This window comes from Neofelis nebulosa, chromosome 4 (assembly GCF_028018385.1).
Source record: "Neofelis nebulosa isolate mNeoNeb1 chromosome 4, mNeoNeb1.pri, whole genome shotgun sequence".
NCBI lineage: Eukaryota > Metazoa > Chordata > Mammalia > Carnivora > Felidae > Neofelis > Neofelis nebulosa.
In genome coordinates, this window is record NC_080785.1 from 70,952,303 (window position 1) to 70,961,912 (window position 9,610).

The following is a 9,610-nucleotide window of genomic DNA, read 5'->3' on the forward strand; positions in this document are numbered from 1 at the left end:
CTTAAGAACAAGACAAGGGCATCTTTTAGCACCATATGTATAATATTATATAGAGGGCATAGCCAGTAATCAGGCAAAAAAAAGTAATAAAGGGTGTGCCAATTGGAAAGAGAGAAAGAAAACTGTCATTACTTGTGGATATAATCTGTGAATTAGAAACCTAAAAAAAAAAGCTACAGATAAATTAAAGTTAATAAAATGATTTAGCACAGTTGCAAGATATAAAACTCAACATACAAAAATAAATGTCAACAAACATAATTTTTTAGGAGATATATACAATAACAACAAAATTATAGAATACCTAGGAATAAATATAACAAAATTATCCAAGAACATTATGAAGAAAATTATAAAGCTTTATTGAAAGACAAAGAAAACCTAAATAAACATAGGTATGTACACCATATACATACATGAGAAGAGTTGATACCATATAAACACCAATTCTTCCCAAAAGGATTGGTAATTTCAATGGTATTCCCATCAAAATCCCAAAAGACACTTTATGGTACTTGGCAAACTGATTTAAAAATTTATATGGAAGAGAAAAGGGCTAAGATGAAGAAGAAAAAGGGGCACTCTCTTTATCACATACTTAGAATTATTATAAAGCCATAATAATTACAACAGAGGGTATTGTCACAGGATCATCAAATGAAACAGAATACAAAGCCCCAAACAGATCTACTTATATGTGGATCTTTGATATTAACTGGTCGTGGGAGAAAGAATGTACTTTTCAATGAATTATCTTGGTACACCTGGGTATCCACAAGTAAGTAAAATAAAATTATATCCTTATCACGTACTGTATTTAAAAATCAGTTCCACTAAATTAAAGTCTTAGATGAGAAAGGCAAAACTAACAACATTGGAGAATATTGTTATGGCTTCTGTATAGAAGAGGGTTTCTTAAAATACACAAGCCATAAAGGAAAAGATAATTCTACCATTTAATTCAAAAAGATATAAAAATGATTAAAGGAAAAATGCACAAAAGAGAAAAAGGAAAAGAGATTTTTTGACACATAAATCTGACAAAAGATTACCATCCAAAATATGTTGAAAAATAAAAAACAAACCAAAAACCCTCCTAAAAATCAATTAAAAACAAAACAATTAAAAAACGAAGGACAAAATTTTGAGCATGAACTCTACAGATGAGTAATCATAAATGGAAACAAACATGGGAAAACATGCTTGACTTTATCATAAATGATGAAGTGTAAATTCAAACTACAATGAGATAAAATATCATACCCACAATGGAAATTAGAGTCTGGCAACATTGCACACTGGTGAGAATGTGCGAAAAGCAAGGATTTTATACTGCTGATAGTAGTATCTATAGTTGCTACCACCAAATGCAATTTGTCATTTTCTAATAATATTGAAAATGTGCATATCCCATGACCCAAGAATTCCACTCCTGGAAATCCTCACTCATATGCACCAAGACAAATACCCAAAATTGTACATAGCAGCACTGTTTACTATTTCGACAAATTCTGAACAGTCCAAATACCTATCAACAATGGAGTACATAAATAAGCTGTGTGAAACTATAATGGATTACTATGTGCTAGTGACATTTAATAAATTTCAGCTACATCAAACAACATGAAGTTAAAGAGAACAATTTGATAAAAAATATATATGGCATGATTATATTCACAGAAAGCCAATATGTTGTTTAGGGAGCCAAGGAAAAGGTAATGCTATCATGAAAAAGAAAGCAATTCTAAACACAAAACATTTATAATTTAACTGCTGGCTCATAATTATTTGAGAAAAGAAATGGGACACACAAGAAGCTTCGACATTCTTGGTGACATTCTGTTTCCTCCCCAGACAGTGGATAAGTGGATGTTCACTGCATTCATTCTTTACACCTTACACATATTCCATAAATATTTTCATTTTGACTGCACATCTCAGTTCTAAAAAGTTTCAAGTTGTTTAGATATATCAGGCCCAGTGACAACTTTTCAACACCCTACACGAGCACCATCTGAGAGTCTGTGTCCCAGTCCAAGGATTTAACCAGCTGAAGCCTGTGGCAGCAAAATCCCAAATGCAGAAATGAATGCATCAGACCATTGTAACCTGTCACACTCAGTCACCTCACCTAATTTCTCTTGTTCCAATTCATCTCCCAATTATAAATTTAATATCCCACGTAGATTTGCCCACAGGGAGAGAGGGTACCGATCAACAAACATGAGTCACCGGAGAGCCTGTAATTTAAAGCTGGCATTCTGGCTGATATTTTAAGTTCTGTAAGCATCCTCAGGGACAATCTATGCCTGCTGAAAAGAAGATGGAAAGATGAATCATTCCAAGGACAAGTGGAGGGGGAAGCTGAGAAGGAGGCAGAAAAGCAGAAGGGAAGAAGTAGTCCAAAGCCACAATTCAGATGCAATAACAAAAGACTTTATTTATTTATTTATTTAACAAAAGACTTTATGATAGAGGCACTTAAACTGGTTGCAGGCTGAACTCTGAGTGTTTACGAAGCAAGTACGCAACTTATAAAAAAGTGAGTGCCATCGTGGAAGACAGCAGCCTCTAGTGGTAAGAGCAAAGTTTTCAGAGTCAGATTTGACTCGTATATTGCCCTTCTCACTCATGAGGTCCCTGAGTCTCGGTATACTCACCTGTAAATGAAGATAACAGTACTGGTGATGATTAAAGGTAAAATACTACAGCTCTTCTCAAAGGGGGCCAGTTTAGTAAAATGGAGGAGCTTGGCTTTGATGGTAGACCCAGCCTGATTCCAGCTTGGCCACCTTCTGGTTATATGGTCTCCAAGACTCATTTTTCTCATTTACAAAATGGGATGAGGAGACATTAACTGAAGATGTGATGAAACTTAGAGATGATAAGCCTAATGTTGGCAATTAAGAAGTGTTCTATAAAGCTTGCATAACGTTATTGTTACTGGATGTTGAGGCACTATTAAAAAAGCAAAATCAAAAATGGCTAAGACAAGGAGCCAGCAAGACTCTGGGGACAAGGAGAAGCCATGGTTATAGTCCATTGGCATGAGCTGAGGCAAGTGGGCACAGAGGAGTAGCAACCTTGCTACGAGGGTGCTGGCTATGGTGAAATAAGGAAACGTGCCAGGCAGGAAGGAAACTAGCCTTGGATTGGTCTGTTCGTGGGCATCAGCCACTCAGACATGGGGACTTGTACCTAAAGACAGATCTCTATTCACTGGAAAGGAGGGCAGGAAGAAGCAGAACTGCCAGTCAGTCCCAGAGAAACTTGGGTGGAAGAGTAATCAAGATGAGGACTCCAAACCAGATGTAGCCGTGAGGCAGATAAGATGTGGGTCTTAGATGGTGGAACTGTGGCACAAGTCTAAGCATTAATCACATCCTCAGAGCGAGAGGCCACAAGATCATGGCAAGGCTGACAGATGGCAGAACCGACTTTGGCTTTTTCAGTGTTCTAACCAGACTGAAGTAATCATGCTCTCCTCTGAGACAAGAATGTTCAGGACCTCCAAGCTGACCTAGGGTACAATGTCTGGGGAACTCACGCTGGCAAGAAGATGGAGCATTGCTTAACCTGGAGATAGAGTGCACAGAGCAGAGGGAAAAGTTCTGTGAGGCAGCATGCTGGGCAAGAGCTAGATGCTGGCCAGTTGCACCATCCAGAACAGGGCCAGGCAGAGTCCTAAGCATTAGGATGGAAAGCAGGTGTGAAACCTGGAGTGCTATCTGTGCCAGCAAAGTTTTCCACAGATTGCAATTTATATGATGTGTGACATCTTGAGAAACAACATGTAGATGGGAACAATCAAAGCCACAGAATTTACTTAATACCACTGTGCAAGGACTTTGCTGCAAAAAAGAGGGGGCTTTATCTCCAAGGAGCCGAGCGCAACTCATTTTCAGAATGGCAGAGTTGGCTATGGAGCCCACAGGGAGGTTGGTGCCCATGGCATGCCCAATTACAAACCCACACTCCTTAGTCTGAGCCGCTTCGCTACTGATTCTTAGGAATGATAGAGCAAAATGCTGTTCACAAAGATGTCTGCCCCCGAGTTCCTGGCTATGCTGAATGCAAGTTTGGTGTTTGAGGAATAAAAATCAATTTTCTAAAAGAGTGCTGTGCAGAAGAGTGTGTCATTTCAAAGTATTATGAAGAGTTCTAGAAGTATTGTTGACTTGGAAAATCACTTTGAAGGGAATACAGTTGTATTTCTTGAAACTAATCTAATTTCAGAATCACTCTTTCAAGACCATTTTTCTTCCTAGTTTACCTCTCACTGAGGACATTGGAAATGTTCTAATAGAGTCAATATTTGCTTGCAGCCCATTTAGGTTTCCTCTATAGCTTTAATTAATTTCAGCACATGCATTATGGTTTGGGATGCAGTCTTTCACTTGGCCTAAACATGATTCATTACTCAGGGCCCCAAAGAGTGCTGTGATTTTACATTTGGTAACACAGGTAGCTTTCTCTGTCACTCGTAATCTCTTTTATTCATCAGCAGCAATGCCAAATAAAACACCTGGTTCCTTTGAGCATTAATAAGAAAGGTCTGCTTTTTCCATATTCCCTCCAACTTGAGAAGAAGTAAATCCTCTCAAATTCTACCTCCCACATCAGGGGTTTATTTCATTTCAAGTTGGAATGGGGAGCAAACTCTTGGGGGAAATAACTGGACTTTCTAATCCCACTGTAAAAGGTTTAAGGTCTTAGTTCACAACGCAAGACTTTAATTAATACTGTTGCGTGTTTCTTCTATTCACCCTTTATTTTACCTGGTTAAATACTCAATGTATTTTAAAATGTCTTTGCTTTATTGCACATGACATCCCTAAGCCATTAAATCTGTCAATAAAGCCATCATAATTATAATTTCCCACGCTTCGTTCTCTCCAGTATTCTGGGCTGCAGTGGGAAGGTCCTCATGTCCCTCCTCTGTTCTGGTTTGGAGATAAGTTTAAATATTCTTCCATTAAAAAATCTTTTTCCACCAGCCTCACCCTCTGTGGCTCTCCAAAATTCTGACATTCCTCTGCAATATTCCTTAGGGTTCAAACTTAAACTAGGTGCAGGCTTATTTGGGAGAGTTGCACTTTTGTTTATATACAAGGAAAATAAAATTGCCTTAAAAATTGTTTTTAAGTGAAAACACTAGAGCTGTGTTTTGAAATGAGCACCAGGATTTATCACTTTTCTTCGGGAAGATTTGTTTCAGAATCTTATTGTCATTCTGTTGAAGAACTGCCTGTGGGCTAGTCTGGAAGAATGATATTGAGAAAAGGCAGGAGCTAGATTGTGTTGCATGATAAAATTACAGGGATTCTCAACTTGTCCTGTGGCAGCTAGAAGGAAAGAAAGTATTAGGGGCCCCACAAAATGTAGGAAGTGGGAAGATGGGAATTTGCAGACCCCAGCAACCTGAGGCATTTGTGGCCTCAGAGAAAGATGTCAGCTAATACATTTCCCTGTAGAGAAACTGGCCAAGTTCTTTAGGAATAATGAAGTCGATCATCCAGGTACCTTCTTCATCTCTCTGTTATCCCCAAATCTTTTTAAAAATCCTGTGACAATACAGCTTTGTGATAGAGCTGCTATGGGGAATGAAAGAGAGGGTGGCTTGTGCCTGAAGGAAGGAGACAGAAGTCAGCAAGCAAGAGTGTTAACAAAACATACATGGGTGGCAGAGGTAAAGCAAGGGAAGGCATTCTGGGGGACATACAACAAAAAGCAATCTGAAGGATGTATACTTCTCCCATCCAAGGAACCTCACAAGCAGTAGAGAAGGAGCCGACCTTCCCAACACTATATGGCATGGGGATGTAGCTCAAATAAGACATGTGCCCAGAATGCTAGAAGACTCAGAAATCTATGAATTATGCATAACCTACATTTTTTTTTCTTTTTTCTTCTCTAAAAAGTCAATATCATGTCACCTTCTGATGATACTTATACGGAAATCACTCATTGCCATGCTTCTTACAGTTTATTCTCTTTAATCCAAAGGAAATGAATCCAAAGGAATTGGTTCTTCTCTGCCAATCCAACTCATGAAAGATTTGTTTTGTTAGACACTGACAAAAGAATTTCGTTCTGTGTTACATCTTATAGTGGTATCTAAACATTCCTATGAGGAAGAGCATCTTCAAACTAAGTCGTGTTGGTTTCTGGCTGCTCCATTAGCTACACTCCTCCTTAACTTCATTCCTTTCAAAGATGGAAGCAAGAAGACAAAGTTCTGGCTCTGTATACCCAGATGACATAAAATGAAGATAAACTTGAGAAATGCCGTATCTCCTACCTCACAGACGTTGAGTTCTTTGTTTATGGCTTCTTCTCAATATCAGACTCCCAGCAGCCACTACAAGTCAGTTAGGACTAGCATGTGAGATGTAGTGGACTCTTCCCCTGGGTTCACCTTTTACTGCAGACATTGCTGCAGCCAGTACATCTGCTCACAGGTACATCCTGATAGTACCTCACATTGGTTCCACCACTTATCTCTTGCTTTCTGACCTACGGTTTTTCTGCCACCACCATGAAGGACCCTTTGGGAATCTGTCATACACTCTCACATGTACAGCCAGGAAACACAAGGGAGTTAATACTCATAGGGCAACTCTTGACCAGTGAGGGATACAGGCTAGTGGGAAAAGGCCCCATGTCCCCTTTTTCCATCTCCTGGGTAATCCACTCTGAAGCCCAGTCTACACTGCTTGTCAGAGAGTCCCAGATGTCAACAGCAGTGACCAAACTAAGAAAACACCCTTGTGCTGGCTCTCCCTCCTTCTGTCCTTTACTATCCACTGCCCTCTGCTGCTTTCTTTTCCTTTTTTCTTTTAATTGTTTATTTATTTTTGAGTGGGCAGGAAGGGCAGAGAGAGAGGGAGACAGAATATCCAAAGCCAGCTCTGCACTGACAGCAGACAGCCTGACTCCAGGCTCAAACTCACGAGACAACTATGAGATCATGACCTGAGCTGAAGTTGGATGCTTAACCAACTGAGCCATCCAGGCTCTGCTGCTGTTTCTTGAGACCACTTCCCAAAATAAACTACGTGCACACAAGCCCTTGCTTTTTGAGGGGAAAGCAAGGCTAAGCAAACAATACCTTAAGTAGTGAAACAACAGTTTTACACATAAAATAGTTTGGTTTTTATTTTGTTATGCTTCTTTTATAACCCCTCCCTCAAGAAACCTACAAGGGATCTAAGCATATGGCATGACAAATTGTCCTTTACACCTCTTCATTGCCTGACATAAAATATTGTCATGTAGATGAATCTCTAATTAATTTGCTTCATATTTTCATTTTTAAAAATAACGTATAGATGTTAAAAATATCTGTACTTGGTTTTGTTGTTGATAATTTAAAGTAAACAGAAATTTCCACTTACCTTTGAATTTTACTTTAAATCTGGCTTTTCATTTATTCTAATTTAGTATGTTGACTTATTTTTATGCTTGGCACTTGTTTTTATGGATTATATGAGACGGTTCTGATAGAATCTAATGTCAAGTTTACCAGAGTTGTCCCTTCTCTCTAAGAAATTCTGACTGTTAACGCATGCTTTAAAACAAACAGGAGGAATCTGAGATGTCTGAGGACAGTCAAGCCTTGGAGTTTGTCCTCTGCTGTTGCTGCCTGGTTTCTGGGAATCCATGGAAATAGGAATTGTGGGTCAAAGGTTAAAGGTAAGTAGTTAGGATGTACCTCAGTAGCCAATTGTGATGAGGGCAATGTAACCAATATGTAAGTAATCAATATAACCAATAGCTAGAACAGTCCAATTCCAAGTCTTAATGTTAGAATAGTGCCCCTTCCCATCTGGCCAGTGACTGCAAGTTTCTTTCTACCTGTGTTGTCACTCTACCTTTGTTCACTTTCACAGTCATCTTTTAGCAGCCATCTCCATTCTGGTTCCATTCCTGCAGGTGGTGCTGGATATCTCCTGCCCATAAAGCTGGCTACTATCACAATCTTTTGCTTAGTTAGGAGTGTCTGAGGGTGTGCACAGGGTGTGAAGTGGTGGTTTATTTCCCAGGGCCACAGAAAAATCACCTTTCATCATCTTTAACTATGTGTTTTATCTTAGATGCAATGTCTAAGTGATTGGAGAGGAGTTTTTAGTAGCAAGAATAAAGGATGAAGGTCCTTGTTTGTTTGTTCTGGCTAGCAACCTACTCACATTTTAATACTCTTAAGACGTTCAAGGCTAGTGCTTTGTAATTTGTCGTGTTATTCTTTTGTAATGTAAAAGAACGTTTACATTATTTCAAAGGCAAAGGGAGAAGCTCCTCTAAGAAGTTAGCCTGTGATAACTTGCAATAAGTTAACTCTAGATTTTGTGTGAGTTAGGAGTGCACAGGAATCAAGTAGATCTTACCTGGTTGCATTGCAAGGAACGGTCATGATTGAATCAATGAAAACTAAGCCAAGGTGACCTCTACAATGAAATAATGAGCATTTAATGGTCTTAGAAAACAGAAATTTTGATAAGATTACTCCTTCTTTAGGTGTGAAGAAGAGTTGGGGCCAATCCTGGATCTCAGGTGTCAAAGTTTTCAAGCAGCACAGAAAAACAATAGTGTTTCCTTAGAAAGGAAAGTGTATATATATATATGAGATCATGACCTGATCATATATATATATGTATGTATATATATATATATATATATATATATATATATATATATATACATATACATATATATGTATGTACATATGTACATATGTACATACATATATATATGCATATATATATATACACTCTCTCTCTCTATATATATATATACTCTCTCTCTCTATATATATATATAGAGAGAGTATGTGTGTAAATATATATATACTCTCTCTATATATATATACTCTATATATACTATAGAGTATATACTCTATATATAGTATAGAGTATATACTCTATATATAGTCTATATATATATAGAGTATATATATATATATATATATAGTCTATATATAGAGTATATATATATATATATATATATATACTCTCTCTCTCTCTCTCTATATATATATATATAGTGTATTTGTATATACTCTATATATATAGAGAGAGAGTATATATATATTATATATAGAGAGAGAGTATATATATATATTATATATATAGAGAGAGTAAATATATATTATATATTATATTATAATATATATAGAGTATATATATTATATATAAATATATATGTGCTTCTTCTATATCATATAAAAATCTATATAAATTAAAAGATACTTGCACTATTATTTAGAATAGTGAAAAGCTAGAAACCATCTAAACACATTATATGTTTATTGGTTAAACATATCAATCAATAGAATATTTTGCAGCCATAAAAGTGGAGATTATGAAGACCATGTAGCAACAATATAGAAAACACTTAAGATATCTTATTAAAAGGCAAGGTTTCTCAACCTCAACACTATTGACATTCAGGGGCAGATCATTGACCTTGGGAATGGGGGGCTCTTCTGTGCACTGTAGGATGTTCATCAGCACCACTGATCTCTACCCGTAGATGCTTATAGCACCACCACCCCAGCTGTGGCTACTAAAAATGTCTCCAGATATTGCCAAAAGTTCCAGTCTGTGAGCGG